General features: G+C 35.9%; 1 pseudogene; it reads left to right on the forward strand.

Moving 5' to 3' along the window:
- Positions 1-21,054, forward strand: part of LOC123247156 — a 168,781-nt pseudogene extending 147,727 nt beyond the window's left edge.
- The last annotated feature ends 437 nt before the right edge of the window (positions 21,055-21,491 follow it).

Below are 21,491 nucleotides of genomic sequence, written 5' to 3' on the forward strand. Positions count from 1 at the left end.
ATATATTTATTTATTTATTTGTTTGTTTATTTATTTATTTATGATTAGTGTGCATTTCTCTCCATCCCATTTTCCTTAGTTTATCCTATTCTCTCTCCTTTCACTCTGTCCATCCTCAAAATATTTTGTTTCTGAGTGCCACCTCCCACAAACTGCCCTCTTTTTTTTTTAAACCCTTACCTTCCATCTTGGAGTCAATACTGTGTATTGGCTCCAAGGCAGAAGAGTGGTAAGGGTAGGCAATGGGGGTCAAAAGACTTGCCCAGGGTCACACAGCTGGGAAGTGTCTGAGGTCAGATTTGAACCTAGGACCTCCCATCTCTAGGCCTGGTTCTCAATCCACTGAGCTACCCAGCTGCTCCCTGCCCTCTTTTTTTTTTATCATTCTCTATTTCTAGATCCTTCTCCTCTTAGTATCCTTTCAGGTAAGTTATAATTATACACCAATTGCAAATGTTATTCCCTCTTTGAGTCAATTCTAGTGACTAAAGTTTAAGTTCTCCTCCCTATTCTCTATCTTCCCCTTTAGTGTGAAAACTTTTGTGTCTCTTTTATGTGAAATTATTTACCCCATTCTCCTTCTACCTTATCTCAATGAATTCTGCTTTTTCAGCCCTTAATATTATTTTAGATATCATCCCATCATGTTCAGTTCACACCTAAATAGATGTATGTTTACTACTCTCCTAGACTGTACTCTTGTCTGCAAGAAACCCCATTCACTCTTTTCCACCATGGAACTATAACTAGAGTTCCTGTTCCCTTGTTACTGAATGTTCTAGTATACTAGTCTCCTCCTCACCCTGGGATTGTGACCCAGGAATGATATGTGTATTTGGGCAGGTCAACAGAGTGCTGTACCTAGACTCAGCAAACGGAGCAGATCACTCTGTTTGCTCATCCCAGTTCTTGATTGCTTTGGAGGCCTTGTGGCTTAAAATCTACACAAGCCATTTGGTTCTTCCCAGCAGCTAGCCTGTTTAGCTGAACTAGACCTTTCCAGTGACAGCATAATTGTTATTTAGTTATTTAGATAGTAGAAGAGATTAATTATAGGCATTGAGGGTAAGCTAGATATAAAGGCAACCTCCTCCATCCTTGGGGGAGGGGCTGTTTCAACCTAACAGTTTAGGGCTGCCCAGACCTTATTCTATCCTTGACAAAACCAACCTCCCTTTCCCTTCCTCACTTATCAGTAAACCTTAATCTTTTGGGAGTAGTGCCTGGCTGTTATTTTGGGAAATACTCACAACCATTTTCAAGCTTAGTTCCTTCAGCTGTGTGACCCATACAAGTCAGATCCTTCTTCTGTCCCTGATAATTTTATGACACCAAGCTTCTCCTAATTTCCCCTAATTGTTAAGATTAAAAATGATAAAGGCTGATATTATGAGGGAAATTAATATTTTAATTTCCATGGCCATGTTGGTAAAATATATACGACCACACCTGACTATTTTTAAAAATGCTGCCCATCCGTATCTCCACCCATCTTTCCTTAGTCTTGCATGCCAGAGAGAGCATCTTAAGCCCGATCTCCGAATTTAAGTCAAGCTCAATATTGCTTCTTGTTGTCTGCAATCATGTCAGAAACCGGAAACCCATTGGATCCTGGGAAATGTAGTCTCAAAGTTCCCCACATGTCCACAGGAAGTTTGTAAGATACTTTTAAATGGTACCTCACTGAATTCCAAACATATGTTGTGTGCAGATGCAAAGCATGGAATCCCTGCAAAGGTACAGGGAGAGCCTCACCCAAAATTCCAGGGGACCCCCCTGGAGAACTTTGAGTGAGGGGCAGTTGAGAAGGGTTGAAGACAGTTATTTGGTGGGATTGGATGTGAGCAGAGACTCTGCTTGTTTCTCCTGACTTTGGGTTTCTCCTGAGAAACCATTGTAGCATAAGCTAGTGATTTCTACTCATAGGATTAGCCTATTTGTTAGTACTATTCTTCATTAATATAATTATATAATTACTTAGGGATTAGAGAGTAAAATATTTGTCAATAGCAAGAGAGCCAGTTTTAGTTAAATGCTTCATCCCTCCAGTGAGGAGGGAGAAGGGGCATCAATTTAACAGTTTGGGGTCACCTTTCCTTTATTCAATATACCTTCATTAACTTCCCTAATTTTCCTTGTTAATTCCTAATATAACTTTTTACCTTCAAAGCTGTGCCTGATAATTATTTGGATGATACTTACAATTCAGTCTGAACTTCTAGATTGAATCCTGTTGGCTGCCAGTTTAAGATCTCCTCTGTCCTCAACAGTTAGATAAATAATTTCTATATATCTCCTCTAACTGACCTGAGAGGAATATAAATTTAAGAAAGAAACATTATTGGGGTTTCAGCCATAACAGAAACTCACCAGAAGAATCTTATTCCTGTCTTCATTACCCACTGAAGCAGAAGCAGTTAGAGGGGGAGGGGTTGAGAGCCAGGAGTGTTTTACCCCCTCCTTTCCTCACTGTAGACTGTCAAACTCTGGCTCTTCACTTAAAGATATATTTGGCCCTGAAAACATTTATCTGCTTCTCCAAATTGTCTGTTAATATCATCATAACACATACCTAATCAAACCTGTGGGGAAATAAGTTGAGAAAAGTCAACATCTTTAGGAGACTAGCTTTCCCTAGCCTTGCCAGAAGATATTGAATCAACCACCATTACCAACTGATTTCTAACTGCTTGTTGGGAGGGGAGAGAAAGGAGCACTGAGCTAGATTGTGCCCCTCCCTTTTCATTCAAGCCTGTCAGTGGGGGAGGAGTGAGTCCAGCCACTGTTAAAATCAACATAATACTAGGGAATGGCAAATGGGCCTTTTTTGTGTTAGCCAATGGAAAGCCAAGCAGCAAAAGAGAAATTGTCTTTTCTCTCAAAGAATTCACATTCTAATAGGGGGATAAAACACAAATAAAAATTAAAGCTATAAGCCAGATTGGAAATTGCAATGTGATTCTAAGATTTAAAGGATGCTAACAGTACTTGCAAGCCTCTAGCAGTTTGAAAAAAACTGAATTAATATCTAATTAGCAAGGATAATTAGTTAATATAGGAAGCTACTAGGTAATTTGCCACCTTCCTTCAATGCCTACACCCAGGAATGCTCTTCTCTAACCTGGCACTGTCCTGTTCTTTTCCTCTTCTGAGCAGTAGAGTATCCTAGAATCATTGTATTAACCTAGGAAATATTCTGTGGTCACACTCCTTGGAATATTGTGTTCTGCCCAAACTCTTGCTCAACTAAATTTGTCTCCAATAAGTTGATTTTAAAAATACATTTCTTGCCACTTATTCCAGACATTAATCTTGCTGGCTACCTCTGCCCACAAAGAAATCTCTTCTTTTTTGAAGTATACCTCCCTTCTCTTTGTCCATAGTACTTTTCCTACTCTGGTGACTACATCTTTTCAGTGATCATAACTTAACCATCAAGTCAACTCTGCTTTAATGTTTCTGAAATGATTACCTGTCTTCTGAATCATCTTTGCCCTAGATCCTGAGTTGTTCCTCAATCCATTTCAATGGAAATGATATTGAGGAAGATGCATTACCATCTGTTTTGCTGCTGCTCCCCCAGGACCATGAAGCTTTTCCATCTGACTCATAGATGAAATATCTTATATGCATTTTCCCCATCTATTAAAATGTGAGTTCTTTGAGAGAGGACTGCTTTTCAGCTTGTCTTCATAGTGCTTATATACAATGCCTTACCCATAGTTCATGCTTTTCCATTCAGTTGTTCATCCCAGCCTAATAGTTGGATCATGACTGGTGTGCTTGATGGATGCTTTATCATTCTTTGTCCTAAAATATACCTGGACTTATTTCACTAGGAATGCTCAGTAGAAAAGTTTTAAGTTTATTTCTATGACCAGAATAATCAGATATGATGAGATTACACACTTCTCATAAATGGAAAAAAATTCTGATAAAACATTACCAGCTTTAAAAATAGGTCACCCAGCACACTGTCCTAAAATGAGAATCAATACAACAGAGTATTTTCCCCCTAGTTTTGACTATTCCAAGGTAAATGTGACCTTTGAGAATCCCCCGCATTTAGCAGATGTTTTTAAATGTGAGCTGATGGTGTGTTTTTGTTATTATATATATAAAGCAAGTGAGACATGCTTCAAAGAGAGTTTTATATCTTCAGTAAGAAAGCCAGGGCTAAAATTCCAAGGTCACACAAGCTCTTCATGATCTTGGACATATCGCTTAACTTCCCAGGGTCTCATTTTCCTCCTTTTTTTTTAATTTAAAAAACAGTTGCTAGTAAGCATCCATTATATATAAAACATCATGATGCTAGGCAGTGGGAAGACAAAGAAAAATTGAAATAATCTGTCTTTACACATTCTTTAAGGGAATACAATCCCACTTAGTTTGTGTACATTCAAACATGTAAACGATAATATGCATTCAGTTTGTTAGGGAGGCATTAGCAACTGTTGAAGATGAGTTAAACTGAGCAAGAAAGATCTTATGTGGGAACTGGAACTAGAAGTGAGTGAACAATGCTAGAGGACAGCCTATGAAAAGGTATGGAGACTGAGAATAGAAATTTTGTATATAAGAAAAAGAAAATGGGTCAGTATGTCCAGATGGTAGAGTATGTGAATGGAATCATTGCATCATATGCCTGGAAGGTTAGATTGAATCAGATTTATGAAGTGCTTTGAGTACCAATCAAAGGGGTTTAGATTAGATGCTCCATAAATCTTTTAAAAAATTCTGAATCTTGCATCCTTTCCAAGTTTAGAAGTACTTTATATGTCTTCTTATGCTATCAGATAGTCAACAAGCATTTATTGGATGCTTAATATTTCCTAGATTTGTTAAGTGTAAAAAGAGAAAAAAAAAACATGATCTCCAGCCTCAAGGTAGCCATATTTTCCTGGAGGAGAAAACATGCAGCAGAGATGAGGAGGAAGAACATTTTAGGTGTTGTCAACTGGGAAAAGTCCCCTGGGGAAGTTGATACTCAAGGATTCTCAACATCCTCTTTGTCACTTCTAAAAGTAGGGATGCCTTTATCAATTTTTCATTTAAGCAGTACATAGAATCAAAGGATCATAAATTTAATTATGAACCAAATCTCAAGGGTTATCTAATTTAATTATTTTACTGTTCAGATGATGAAACAGAAATCTGAAGATCACTTTGCCTCATCCACAGAAGGTGATTGATACATGTTTGTTGATTACTATCCAAAATTCACTGAGGTAATCAATTACATGGATCCCAGGAGAGGCGGGACTCCTACCGAAACCCCTTGACTCAAAATCATCTAGCTTTCTTCTTTTTTTGAGCCCTTACCTTCTGTATTAAGAGTGGATACTATGTATTGTTTCCAATGTAGAAGACTGGTAAGGATAGGCAATTGAGGTTAAGTGACTTACCCAAAGTCACACTGCTAGGAAGTGACTGAGGACACATTTGCAACAAGGAGGCCCCAGTCTCTAGACCTGGTGTTCTAATCACTGAGAAAAGACACCTAACTTCCCCCTAGAACTCTTTAACATTATATTATGCATATGTTTATCTTAAACCAGTCCTTAATTAATAATTAAACATAATTAGTACTGATACACTCAATAATCACTCAAAATGGTATGTTAGCATTCTTTATGCTGTGATTCCTAAGCATATTGTAGGTATGAATAAAACAATGTGAAGATAACACAGTTTGAATAGCCTCAATTTGCAATCAGTAAGACAATTATTGACTGAACAAATGGTTTCTAATCCTGTTTCAGGACTCTTAGTGGGAGGAAAATATAGTATGTTCTTGAGTGTCCCTTTCTTCCATTTCTGGGCCCTAAAAAAGGAAACTATATCATCTTCTCCTAATTGATTTTTTCTAAGCCACCTGAAGCAACTGCCTAGGAAAGAATGATATTGGCAAAAAGAAGAAAATGAACTAATGCAATCATGAAAATAAAGATTTTAAAAAGAAAAATCATAGTTAGAAACATATATTTTTTTATCCCAGTAATTAGCTTTTTCAGTCATGGACATCCATTGATTGAGCCACCTAGGTGACTCCTCAGATACATTGCTCTTAATATCACTGAATATTTATCTAATAATTGCAATAGAGGAGCTAGAATGGCCATCAGACATATTGGGTGTGAGGCATATAGCTATATGCAACAACAATTTTCATCAAAAGATATTCACTGAGGAGAACACTGAGATCAGTGCTATAGGACATACGAAGCAGAATGCTCTCATGAACCTAAAAATTTAGTTGATGTAATAGATAAGGCAAATAATTCTGAGGCAATTAACAGCAAATAAGTGGTTTATATAATAACAGCTATGGGAATTTTGAGGAAAGGTAAACTATATGTGGCTGAAATAATTAGGAGAGTCCAAGTGAAATAGGCCATATTCAGAAATACTGGACTCCCCTTTAAAGGTCTTCAAGTAGAGACTTAGTGAATACTTATTGGATAGATTATAGAGAGATATTTGTTTAGATATGGACTTGGCCCAAAGGCATCTGAAATTCAAATTCTGATAATAATGTTAATTATTGAGCAGATAGTATGATATATAGGACTATAACTTGAAAGAAGGATGGCAACTATGATTAAGAATGTAACAGTAAGGGGCAGCTGGGTAGCTCAGTGGATTGAGAGTCAGGCCTAGAGACGGGAGGTCCTAGGTTCAAATCTGACCTCAGACACTTCCCAGCTGTGTGACCCTGGGCACGTCACTTGACCCCCATTGCCCACCCTTACCACTCTTCCACCTAGGAGCCAATACACAGAAGTTAAGGGTTTAAAAAAAAGAATGTAACAGTAAAAAGAAAATGGAATATTGGAAGAAACCTCCTTTACTATATAGTCCAAATGATACCTAGAAGAAGTTTCTTCAGCAACATATCTACTAAATGTTCATATAATCTTTATTTGAAGATATCCAGTGAAAGAGAATATTCTTCCATCTGATGCCATTGTACTTTTGGATAAATGTATTTTTTAAGGACTTTTTTCCCATGGTGTCAAGTCTAAATTTGCCTCATTGCAGTTTCAACCAACTGCTCATTATTTTTCTCTCTGGAAGCAAGCAAAACAAATAATCATGTTTCCACATCATAGACATTGGGTGTGTATATATTTATGTTTTAATATATATACATATACATATACATTACATACTTATATTTTAATATACATATACTTTAAGTATATGCTTAAAGAAAACTCTCATATCCCCTATCTCTATTTTTCTATGCCAAATACCACTAGTTCTTTTAACATATCCTTATAATCTTGACAACTTTATGAATCCTGGATGCATTTCTCGGCCTCTATCTTAATTTATGAATGCCTTTCATAAAAAATGATATGTAGATTTGAATAATGTAAGAAGAGAAATTAGATATTTATATATATATGTATGTATATATATATNTAGGGAGGCATTAGCAACTGTTGAAGATGAGTTAAACTGAGCAAGAAAGATCTTATGTGGGAACTGGAACTAGAAGTGAGTGAACAATGCTAGAGGACAGCCTATGAAAAGGTATGGAGACTGAGAATAGAAATTTTGTATATAAGAAAAAGAAAATGGGTCAGTATGTCCAGATGGTAGAGTATGTGAATGGAATCATTGCATCATATGCCTGGAAGGTTAGATTGAATCAGATTTATGAAGTGCTTTGAGTACCAATCAAAGGGGTTTAGATTAGATGCTCCATAAATCTTTTAAAAAATTCTGAATCTTGCATCCTTTCCAAGTTTAGAAGTACTTTATATGTCTTCTTATGCTATCAGATAGTCAACAAGCATTTATTGGATGCTTAATATTTCCTAGATTTGTTAAGTGTAAAAAGAGAAAAAAAAAACATGATCTCCAGCCTCAAGGTAGCCATATTTTCCTGGAGGAGAAAACATGCAGCAGAGATGAGGAGGAAGAACATTTTAGGTGTTGTCAACTGGGAAAAGTCCCCTGGGGAAGTTGATACTCAAGGATTCTCAACATCCTCTTTGTCACTTCTAAAAGTAGGGATGCCTTTATCAATTTTTCATTTAAGCAGTACATAGAATCAAAGGATCATAAATTTAATTATGAACCAAATCTCAAGGGTTATCTAATTTAATTATTTTACTGTTCAGATGATGAAACAGAAATCTGAAGATCACTTTGCCTCATCCACAGAAGGTGATTGATACATGTTTGTTGATTACTATCCAAAATTCACTGAGGTAATCAATTACATGGATCCCAGGAGAGGCGGGACTCCTACCGAAACCCCTTGACTCAAAATCATCTAGCTTTCTTCTTTTTTTGAGCCCTTACCTTCTGTATTAAGAGTGGATACTATGTATTGTTTCCAATGTAGAAGACTGGTAAGGATAGGCAATTGAGGTTAAGTGACTTACCCAAAGTCACACTGCTAGGAAGTGACTGAGGACACATTTGCAACAAGGAGGCCCCAGTCTCTAGACCTGGTGTTCTAATCACTGAGAAAAGACACCTAACTTCCCCCTAGAACTCTTTAACATTATATTATGCATATGTTTATCTTAAACCAGTCCTTAATTAATAATTAAACATAATTAGTACTGATACACTCAATAATCACTCAAAATGGTATGTTAGCATTCTTTATGCTGTGATTCCTAAGCATATTGTAGGTATGAATAAAACAATGTGAAGATAACACAGTTTGAATAGCCTCAATTTGCAATCAGTAAGACAATTATTGACTGAACAAATGGTTTCTAATCCTGTTTCAGGACTCTTAGTGGGAGGAAAATATAGTATGTTCTTGAGTGTCCCTTTCTTCCATTTCTGGGCCCTAAAAAAGGAAACTATATCATCTTCTCCTAATTGATTTTTTCTAAGCCACCTGAAGCAACTGCCTAGGAAAGAATGATATTGGCAAAAAGAAGAAAATGAACTAATGCAATCATGAAAATAAAGATTTTAAAAAGAAAAATCATAGTTAGAAACATATATTTTTTTATCCCAGTAATTAGCTTTTTCAGTCATGGACATCCATTGATTGAGCCACCTAGGTGACTCCTCAGATACATTGCTCTTAATATCACTGAATATTTATCTAATAATTGCAATAGAAGAGCTAGAATGGCCATCAGACATATTGGGTGTGAGGCATATAGCTATATGCAACAACAATTTTCATCAAAAGATATTCACTGAAGAGAACACTGAGATCAGTGCTATAGGACATACGAAGCAGAATGCTCTCATGAACCTAAAAATTTAGTTGATGTAATAGATAAGGCAAATAATTCTGAGGCAATTAACAGCAAATAAGTGGTTTATATAATAACAGCTATGGGAATTTTGAGGAAAGGTAAACTATATGTGGCTGAAATAATTAGGAGAGTCCAAGTGAAATAGGCCATATTCAGAAATACTGGACTCCCCTTTAAAGGTCTTCAAGTAGAGACTTAGTGAATACTTATTGGATAGATTATAGAGAGATATTTGTTTAGATATGGACTTGGCCCAAAGGCATCTGAAATTCAAATTCTGATAATAATGTTAATTATTGAGCAGATAGTATGATATATAGGACTATAACTTGAAAGAAGGATGGCAACTATGATTAAGAATGTAACAGTAAGGGGCAGCTGGGTAGCTCAGTGGATTGAGAGTCAGGCCTAGAGACGGGAGGTCCTAGGTTCAAATCTGACCTCAGACACTTCCCAGCTGTGTGACCCTGGGCACGTCACTTGACCCCCATTGCCCACCCTTACCACTCTTCCACCTAGGAGCCAATACACAGAAGTTAAGGGTTTAAAAAAAAGAATGTAACAGTAAAAAGAAAATGGAATATTGGAAGAAACCTCCTTTACTATATAGTCCAAATGATACCTAGAAGAAGTTTCTTCAGCAACATATCTACTAAATGTTCATATAATCTTTATTTGAAGATATCCAGTGAAAGAGAATATTCTTCCATCTGATGCCATTGTACTTTTGGATAAATGTATTTTTTAAGGACTTTTTTCCCATGGTGTCAAGTCTAAATTTGCCTCATTGCAGTTTCAACCAACTGCTCATTATTTTTCTCTCTGGAAGCAAGCAAAACAAATAATCATGTTTCCACATCATAGACATTGGGTGTGTATATATTTATGTTTTAATATATATACATATACATATACATTACATACTTATATTTTAATATACATATACTTTAAGTATATGCTTAAAGAAAACTCTCATATCCCCTATCTCTATTTTTCTATGCCAAATACCACTAGTTCTTTTAACATATCCTTATAATCTTGACAACTTTATGAATCCTGGATGCATTTCTCGGCCTCTATCTTAATTTATGAATGCCTTTCATAAAAAATGATATGTAGATTTGAATAATGTAAGAAGAGAAATTAGATATTTATATATATATGTGTATATATATATATGTGTATATATATATATATATATTTAAGGTGAGGTCATCAGGAATCAAACAGATTTAGATTGATTCCATGATTAAAAATAGACCCTAGTCAGGATGGCTTTTATGATAATTTATTTACAATTAGGAAGTTTGAAGGTAGGGAAAGAGAGAGAAAAAACTCTGGTCCAGACCAACAGAGGTCTGGACCGGGTAAGAGTTAAAAGATTAATTAAACTAGGCTACTAGCCCCAAGGCCTTAGCAATTAGAGAGGCAAAGAAGCCTCCTTGAGGTAGAGTCTCTAGAAATGCCAAGGTAGGTGAAAGGAAGTCAGTCTAACTTACCCACTTGACAATTCAGAGGGGAAGCCACCTGAGGTCTCAGCAGAGATCCTTCAGCACCAACTTCAAAATGCAAACTGCCTCTACAGGAAGTTTACCATCATATTTGAAAGATAGTCGCTTTCCTCACTTCCTGGAGGTCCACCTCTAATTCAAGTGGACAAATGGCAGCCTCAACACTGTTTTGGACTGCCCAAAGGGCAGTCTCTTGTTTTTGATTTGTTACTTATTGTCTCATGTGGGTAACTTATCTCCCCTCCCTACTAAGGGAAGTGGGGATGACATTATCTCTGGTGGCTAGAGTTTTAACTGTGAATGGGCTTGAACTAATTCCATTTACACAATACCATACTACATAAGTAGTCTAAGTGAAAGAGAGTATGATATTACCATCCTTTCCTTATTCTCTCTTAAGGCAGCCTGATACCTCTAGCTTTTTTGGCTTCGATATAACATTATTGAATCATGTTGGTTTGTGGTTCACTAAAATCCCTCTATACAGTTGCCTTCAATTAAATAACATTCATGAGGATAAGACCTTAGAGACTGTGTAAATTATAGGAACTTGGGGAATGCACATGTGTGGAAGACAGAAAGAAGGGACCAAATGGAGGAGGAAGCACAATTAAGGTTGAAGGAGGTCCAGTTTGGTCAAAGGAGAGTCAGGATATCTCTGTGTGATGGAAAACAAGAGGACAAAGGTATTTTTATAGACGTGGCTCAGACTCATTAAGCTGCTATGGCAAATAAAATGCTGGGAGACTGGGTTCCAAGTGAGAAAAATCAATTTGTGGGCTAGCCTAATAGCAGTCAATGACCACTCTTACTGATCAGAGAAAAATCATCCAGAGTTCTAAGTTACTTAAATATACTTCCAAAAGCTAATTATTCAACCCTTCCTTGAATAACAAAAGATGTTTCTAATTGGTGGATACCTAATCAGGAGCTGAGATAATCTTTTTCATTCCCTCTCTGATCCCTTCATGGTGATGGTGGGAGTCATATGGTTGGTAACAAGAATCTAACATCCCTGGTGATCTAGAAAGATTGAGTTAGATCTGGTTAGATTTTGATCCACATAGATCATGCTAATGTAAGAAACCAAGAACTCAGATATGCTGCTCCTCACCATAGTTGACTAGAGCCCATTCTATTTATAAAGCTTCTAGAAAAGACATTCTTAACCTGATTTTCCAAATTTTAGAAGGAAATTTCAGGTCAAGGAAATGCAAAGAATTTACAAGACTGTCAGGCTAATTCTTGTGAATTTAGAAAGGAAAAATAGTATTACAGATTAATATTAGAAATAAGATGATATATCCTAGTATGTTTTTTCCTCGATTTTGAAGTCCCTTTTCATATTGAAATTGCATGATTCCACAAGATATGAGAGTTTAAAGTGGGAAGGGACAATCAACTTTTTCCCAACCAATGTCTAATTCCAATGAAAAATAGAAATGAGCAAAGTCAGAGATGGAATTTCATTGTTGGTCATTATGGAGTGATAGAAGATTAGATCTAGCATTAAGCACACTTATTCACATTCTGTCTGACAAGTTCTGATTATACGCAAATCACACTTTCTGGAAGTGGTATGCTAGATTAAATTCCAACCAGTTTGCAAGATCAAGAATTGATTATTAAGTTTTCAGTGCTAACAGTTAAATCTCAGAAATCAGTAAATGTTCACATTGGAGCTTGGTTTAATATTTTGCTGATTGTCTATACTTAAGAAAGTGATGGAAAATGTTAATAATGCAGATTAACCATAAAGTACATAGTTTCCCCCAAAACCCTATTGTTAAACATTTATCAGCACACTCCTAATTCTCAGCCTCACTTTCCACAGCATGCGCTTTAGAGTTTTGAGACTCACATGAGATGATGCATGAAAAGTTCTTTGTAAACTCAAAATCCTACACAAATATCAGTAATTTTCAGGTTGTCAATTACCAAGCTATCAACAGCTTCCAGGTTTCTAGAATAACTGCTTTCCCTTGCCTTCTTACTCATCTTTCCCTTTAGAAATACCATTAATACTGTGGTACTGGGTTTAATGCTACCTTCCTCAAAAATAGTTTCCTGAGCTCCATTTGGAAACATCATTTGTCCTATTTAGCTCATTGCCTAACACATATTACCAACCAAACCACACTCAAGCAAACCTGCATGTGATCTTACTATTGTAATTAGAACAGTGCATATTGTTTTGGGTCTCTCTGGGTTGCTTCAAAAAGGTGAAAGGGAATTTTCAATTGAATTTATAAGAACTTTATATATACCTATTGTATGTAGAGAATTATTCTATACTCTGGGGGAGATACAAAAACAAAGTACAATCCCTATGTAAGTGGAGCTTACTGCTCTCTAAAGGAATCATATATATATATATATATGTATGTATGTATGTATGTGTGTGTGTGTATATTAGGTATAATGTAAAATGGAATATGAAAATTGAATAAAATAAACACACAATGTTATGTCAGTTCTGATAAGGGAAACAAAATTTCATTCTGAGCAATTATGGCTTCATGAAGAAGTCAACATGGTGTAAACATGGTACCTTAATTGATTAATTGGATTTTATCAGACAATGAACATCAGGAAGGGTATTCCAGATGAAGGAAAATGTGTGGATAGAGATTAGATGTGGGAAATCTGTTAATCCTGTTTGCCTCTATGTACAGTGTGAGAAAGAAAATGGTAGGAATTTTTTTTTTCTCTTTCAAATTAAGGAGAACACATTATCTACAGAGACAAGAAATTAGTCCTAATGCAGAACAGAGAAGATCAGTCTATAATTATATGGTACAGAGAAATCCTGGCAGAGATTCCACCTGTAGTGTGTCAAGGATGCTATTTTTGTTTCTGGTCTTTTCATCGAGGTATTCACTCATCATTATTTCAAACAGGCTTCAGAGATGGTACTTGAATAATGACCTTAATTGTTCAGCTGTTTAAGAGCAAAATAATTAAGATTGCATTACATTACAATGCTCCCTACCCCCCACCATGAGTACAAGAGCATTAGTTTGTTTAGAGAGCCCAGTAAATCATGCCAGTCTTTGGGTACTGATTCATTTATGCTTACTTCACTTCTGTAAAGACTGTCTCTTATCTATACTCTTCCTCTGTTTAGTGAAGTCAAGAGCATTATGACAGAAAGCAAATATCAGACACCAACATAACAAAACTTGGGGACTTGCTTTATGTTCTCATTAATGGAGACAGATTTTTTTAAACTGTTACTATTATCTGAAATGTCTCTGGGGGTCTTTCAGATTTGCATATCAATCCTCCTGAAAGGTATTGTGTTTTGTTTGGTCTTACATGTAATCCATACTTTCACAGATTACCCAAAATCTAAAAAATACAATGCAAGGGATTTTAATGGACCCAGTTCTAGTTATTACACATTAATCAGAAGTGAAGACAGAACATTTTCTATCATATGATAAATGCAGTATAACTCAATTCTCGCTAGTGTCTTTAGGGATTCAATTTGTTTCAAGTACATGTCAGTCTTCTAAACCCACAAAAAGATGTAGTGGCAATATTGGATAAGTGATAGAGAGATATTAATCAGAATGAAGCAAATTTAGGATCTAAAGCATTAAGCTGCTATGGTTTCATATGAAACTACTGGAAAATGTTAATTGACAGAGTGCTGAGAATGTTTCTTCATCAATAGTGATTTTTCCAACTTAAGACAAATATATTCTAATTGTTGATGCTGTGATAAACCAGAGAGGCATTCATGGTGTAGTGGAAACAGTCAAGACCTGGGCTCAAATGGACAATTAGGTGGCTCAATGGATTCAAAGCCAGCCCTAGAGATGAGAGGTCCTGGGTTCAAATTTTATTTCAGACACTTCCTAGCTGTATGACCCTGGATAACTCACTTAACTCCATTGCCTTCCCCTTACCACTCTTCTACCTTAAAATCAATACACAGTAGCAATTCTAAAGCAGAAGGTAAAATTTTTAAACAAAAAACAACTTGAGTTAAAATCCTGCTTTGCTAAACTAAGTCAAGTCACTTAGTTTCTTTTATCCTCAGTTTCTTCATCTGTATAATGAGAGATGTGGGTGAGATGACTTCTACAGCTTATTTCATTTTTAAATGTATGGTCAGTCATGTGATATGCCCATTATATACTCTTTAATTAAGTCCAGTTCAACTTTAAAAAAATTATTAGAATGTACCATGTTCCAGTTACAATGATAAATACTGGGGGTACATGAAAGGAGGAAATGGTCCTTGCCCACAGAAAGCTTCCATTCTACTGCTTTTGTTTTGTCCTTGTTCTTATGCTGAATAAATCTCACTGAAAGGGGGTAATTTTAATTTAAATTTAGTTACTCATAATTTATATTCTTATTCTCACAAATAACATTACAAATTGAAAATTTTATGAAATAATAAATTAATATTTATAGCAAATCAAAAGACATCTGTGCCTTACAGAAGTTTGGTATTATCCAATGGTAGAATGGAAAGAGCTGTAAAATGACAACTGTGAAACTTTTGTTCCACCATAGTCCCCTACCTACATGGCTTTGGACAAAAGTCTTAGCCTATTTCAGCCTTAGTTTCCTCAATGTAATATAGAATTAATCTATCCTATCCCATAGGATTTTTCTTCATATTATAGAAGATAATGGATATTGAAGGGACAAATTGTATGGCACTGTGATGTAAACTGACACAGATCTTGGAAGGATTTGAAAGCCATTCTGGTGCCATGATTTGTGCAATTCATTCAATCCTATTGTTCTGTCTCTTGTGAGGAAGGAGAAAATGGTCATAGGATTACACTGTCATAGATGCTGATCTGAAAGCCACTTTAGGGATCATTGAACCCTCCTCCATCATTATACAAATGAAAAAAAAGAGACACAGAGGAATTGCATGACTGGACTAATGAGTTTTCCTTCTCTTCCCTCCCTTCTTTGCCTTCTCTTCCCTCCCCTTCCCTTGCTTTCTCCTCTCATCTGCTCCTTCTTTCTAGTCCTTTCCCTCCCCTTCTTCTCCCTTCCTTTCCTTTCTCTCTCTTTTCTTTCCTTTCCTTTATTTTCCCTTTCTTTTCATCTTTTGCACTGCTGATATATCAGATGCTACTTTAAAATGTCTCACCACAATAGCTCAAGTCCCAGAGAAAGGAGATGTCTTCAAGACTGAGCCTAGTTTTCATTTTGATAAAATCTTAGGTAAGTTATATTAGGTGCCTGGAAAAATTGTTTTTTTCTTTCCTTTTCAGCTCTAATATGCTCCATTTATCTTAAGGAGACATTATACCTTACATTGAGAACTCTTAAGAACTGGAAAAATCTCAACTTTCTTAAGTCTTAACTGTTCAAGCACATTAACTCTATCCATCTTTTCCTTTCAGACTCCTGAAAACTAATGACCCTATGATGCCAACTTCCAAAAGCAACTCCTCCCAATTCCTTTGAGAATTATTAATGCCTAAATAATACCTATCTTTTAATTTTACCTTTACTTTTTAAAGTCCTCTTTCATTTGCACTATTCAGTGTTCTAACCCAGGTCAACTGAATGTTGCTACATTGTCTAGAGGTCCTCTCATCTAGTTTTCTTATTTTACATACAAGAAAATTAAGACCAAAAAAGTTAAATGACTTGTCAAAGGTCACATAGATATTAAGGGGGAGCTGATATCCAGTCTCCATAGCCATCACACTAATGATGCTCCATTTTTAAAGATTCTTTATCAGTGACACAAAGTCCAAAAGTTCATTCCAGATTGTTGCCAGTGGATTTCTGGGGTGATGTGGGAACTACTGGGATATAACTGATAGGATGTAATCTTGGTCAAAGGAATGTGAAATCTTTGAAAGTAAGCTCTATTTCATTTTTGTCTTTGCATCCTTCATGTCTAGCATCATACCTGCTACCTAGAATGTACTTAATAAATGCTTACTGAATGAAGGAAAGACTGACTGAATGAAAGATCTATGATAATTCTGCCTCCTGTTCAGAACTATCCAATGAGTTTCTCATTACTGATTTATCACATCTTCAATAATGAATAATTATTATCATTAGCCTTTAATATTTTGATCTAGACTAAAAAAAGTACCTGATGTGTTTGCTTTTGCATCACGTCTCAGCTGAGGCTGCTGGGGACAAATTCATCATCAGGAGTATAAACTGTTCAGTCCACAAATTCATTAAGGAAAACATAATTACTCGGGGCTATAGGGACCAGTCTTAATGTGACTCATGGGTTTTGTTACTTTGCATCACTAAAGAGCATAAACTCTAAAATGATGTACTATTCACAACTTTTCTGGCTTTATATTTAGACAAAGTTATTTTGTACTCAGAACAAGGATAAGGCCAAGGTTGTCCTTTAAAGTCCAACATACTCCTCTTGGTACCTGGAAAATTGAGATGCTCTAAAAGCCTTGTGTTTTCTTTTCTTTTTTTTCCCACTAGTACATCAGACACTACTTATAACAAAGGACCAAAAATGCTAACTCAAGGTCCAAAGAAAAGAGGCATCTTCAAAGTCCTTAGATCATGGAATCCAAAGTTCATTGTGATGTAGCAAGTAGCTTATTACTGAGGACTTCTTAAGGATTTGAAGAATGTTCGCATTCTCTTCAAGCACAGAGATTCTTTCGAGTTTCCCTGTGAGATCCCTGCAACCAATGACCTTATGAATGACAATTTCATAAAAGCAAACCACTCTGAATTCCTTGCAGAAATCGAACTTGATTTTTAACTCTATACCACTATTTAAAGTTCTCCCAGAGTTGTTCTAACTCAGGATAATTGCATCCCCTAAATTGCCTAGAAGTCTTGAATATGAATGGCAACATGGTCAAACAGATTTCTGACATTCTCCTATCATCCTTAAGGAAATGTTTTCCTCAGAGGAAGAAGGGAATTGAATGGAAGAGAATCAGAAAGATCCTGTGATTTTCAACAACATATCACTATCAAGGAAAGGAAGAATATCAAGAGAAGGAAATAGAAGTTGAGAAGACAGAGACAGATAGACAGAAACACACCCAAAGAGAAAAAAGGGACAAAAAGAGAGGCAGAGCTCTAAGTGATCACTGTAATGCAAATGTTAATAATATAGAAATAGGTCTTGATCAATGACATATGTAAAACCCAGTGAATTGCTCATTGACTAAGGAGGGGAGGGAAAGAACGTGAATCATGAAACCATGGAAAAATATTCTAAGTCAATTAATTAAATAATTTTTTCAATTAAAAAAAGAGAGAAAAAGAGAGAGCTTTTTTCCTAACTTAGTCTTACTACTAAGATTGTTTTTAAGTAAAGTAGACAAACAGTGATTTCTACTGGTTTATCATATTACTCACCTGACAGAGAAAATTTCATCTCTGAGACCTGAAATTAAGATTCTGTGTCTAAATGTTTTACTCAAATTACATTGGGACTATTTTAAAAAGAGAGAAATAGCAAAGAGATAGAGATTGCTATATAGATGGCTTTGTATATAAGTAAGGGGAACTGTTTAATGCATTATAATAAATATTTGCTAAGAACTGTACATACTCTTCTAGGTTCTAGGGCTAGAAAAAATTGACACAACATGGATATAGCTCTCAGAGAATTGAGAGGGAGAAGAACATTAAAAAATAATAAATTCTAGAACAGAGTGAATTATGTATGACACCATGACCCCACTCCTGACTCCAAAAGACTTCTTTTTGTGCCATGCTCCAACAAATTTCAGACTCCAGAATCTGCTTCCGTATCTTATCCAGCAGCCTTTTCATGCTGGAAGCTGCCTATGCCCTTGTGGCACTGAACCTGGAAATTACATTTTAAGGAAAGGCTCTTAGGTCAGATTTTCATGTCCTCATTACTGCCACATTCTCCATCTTTCTCTACCATGATCTTGTGTGAGTTTTGCTTTGAATTTCCTTTTTGCATTGTTTTCTTCCTTTTAGATGTATTTTCCATATAAGCAGCTATTGTTTTTCTTTTTGCTTTGATTTGTAGCTCCAGAATTTACCATAATGTTTCATACATAAATAATTGCCTAATGAATGCTTGCTGATTTGACTAATTTTTATCTATATTAAAAACTTTCAGATGAGGTGACTATCAAGATAGATGGACATCCTTTTTGCAATAGACATTCTTCTAGAGTTGCCAACAGTGCTAAAAGGACGTGATTGACCAGGGACATATAGCAAATATGTGTCAGAATAAGGACATGAATCAAGGTTTTCTTGGTTCTAAGGGCAGCTCTTTATCTAGTAAGTACCTCCTACTGGTTCTTGGTAGATACACACACACACACACACACACACACACACACACAGAGGCTCTGCCAGAAGGAAGACTGAGAAAAATACAAAAGAGTGGGCAGGCAATACAGGCAGAGTGTTATTGCCTTTTAGGGAGACACTAGCAAAGCCCATTTGTCCCAAAATATCTTCCTACCAGGCAGCTATAGAGTTGAGTTCCAAAATCCCCATACTTCTCTTTGGCTAAAAGCATGACACAAGTACACATCATATTATATAATTTTATGGGAGGAGTAACAAGTTAACCTACAGTGAAAGTTGTTGATCATTATTTTCATTATAATCATTAATAATATGTCACTTAGAAAACAAAAGTTAGAGAATTCCAAATTCATATTTACCTCCTTTTTTTCCTAAGATTAGACTTTCCATGATAGTAACAAAAGAAATATGATAAAGCATTCTGGATCACTTTAAGTAGCTGACTGAGCTTAGGATCTTTGATTGTGGCTTATGATTTCTGGAATTGTAGAAGTAGATCTAGGGGGTTTGATATGGTATTGGTCTAATCCACTTCTATGATAATATCCATCTGGACCATGAAATCCACTATTCAAGCTGCCATATTAAAATAGGTTAATCTAATAGCAAACTGGCAGGTAGAAAGGTAGTTAAGTAGATAGAGTGAGAGGTAGGGAGATGGGAATTTCTAGGCTCAAATCTGACCTCAGACATTTCCTAGCTGTGTGACTGTGGGCAAATCTCTTAGCCCCTAATTCTTACCACTCTTATGTCTTAAAACCAATACTTCATATCAATTCTAAGAGAGAAGATAAGGGTGTAAAACAATTCTATAGTAAACTGGCTAGCCACTCCAATAGAACTTCTAGGTTTCTTAATGTAGCAGTGTAAATATTTTTACTTCATTAAATAGTTTATAAAAAGATAGAATCTTACATTGCCACAGTATGCATTAAAATCAATTAAAATAGTAAAGTCATAGAAGGATAGCTATGGCTAGGATCTTAGTGGACACTTAATCTAAGTTCTTATTTTTACACAGGAAGAAATTAGGTACTATAGAGCACAATCATCTTGAGGAATATTCATTTGATCATGACTACTGTGAATTTCAAAATTAATATCCAATATTCTAAGTATTATATTCATAAGATTTATTAATAATAATTAAAGTAAAAAAAAAACTAGCTAAATCCAGCCCCAGTCAAGAAAGAAGAGAACGATCAGGAGGAACTACAGAACTTATAAACAATTACATGAAGATACAAACATGCACAAAGGGAAAAGCATTCTGGGTAATGTTTTAGAGGTTCAAGATTTCCTAACTACACATTACATACACGGTAGCTATTAGAACCCAAGAGTCCTGACTTCAAGGTCAGTGTTTTGTTGTTGTTTTCCCCATTGTTCCTTGGCAGTCTGATAGACTTTTAGTTATATCCAAATGAATCTTCACAGTCCAACTAAATCTTTCCAAACAGAAAGTAGTGGTACACCCCATAGATTTGCATTAGGGGACAAGTAGATGAAAGGTACATGTTAAATGAAGTCTCAATTTAAAGAGGTTTTAGATCCTGCCTCATCTAATGTGAATAAGGTAGAGGAATGCATGGTTGGAAGGAAATACTTAGGGGCATCTACTAGAATTGATTAAATATTCACTTTCTACATATCCCCGCACTGAAGAAATGAAAGAAGAAAGAAAATGAGCTATTTTTCATATAGAGCAATGGCAGTACTGCCCCATTATGTCTGACAAGCTAATGTACATAAAGTACTTTGTAACCATAAAACATGATCTGAATGTGAGCTGTTATTATTCTCATAATTGTTTCTGTAGGATATGGATCTTCAGTTATTTTCCCAGAAGCAGTGATGAATTCTTGTCCTCGGTGACTGAAGATGTGCATTTGCAAGCTGGACAACAGTTGGCTCTAGCTGAAAGCTGTATGGCTAAGAGGCAGCTCCAACTCATGGCAGTGGTGTTACATGGGAGTAAGGAGGAGGGTGTGATAAGTATGCTACTGCCATAAAATAATGTCATTTTGTGAAAGGTTATCAGATATAACTTGAATTTTTGGTTGATTAGGATAGAGGTTGAACACAAAAAGGCAGCTACAGTCAAGTAAATGCAATCCTTATGAAAGCTTTACAACCTTTGAGAGGAAAGAGGTATAGGAGTGGAAAACATTTCTAAAATACCTACAATGGCCATAGCAGTTAGGTGGAGAGTGAGTGGATAGAGCACTTGGTCTGGAGTCAGGAAGGTATCTTCCTGAGTTTAAATCCAGCCCCAGATACTAGTTTTGTGACCCTGGGCAAGAAACTTAACCTTGCTTGCTTCAGTTTCCTCATCTATAAAATGAGTTAGAAAAAGGAATGACAAAACCACTCCAGTTCCTTTACCAAGAAAACTACAATGGGATCATGAATAGTTGGACATGACTCAACAACAACAGTGAACAATGGA

The sequence above is a fragment of the Gracilinanus agilis genome, chromosome 1 (genome assembly GCF_016433145.1).
Source record: "Gracilinanus agilis isolate LMUSP501 chromosome 1, AgileGrace, whole genome shotgun sequence".
Lineage (NCBI taxonomy): Eukaryota > Metazoa > Chordata > Mammalia > Didelphimorphia > Didelphidae > Gracilinanus > Gracilinanus agilis.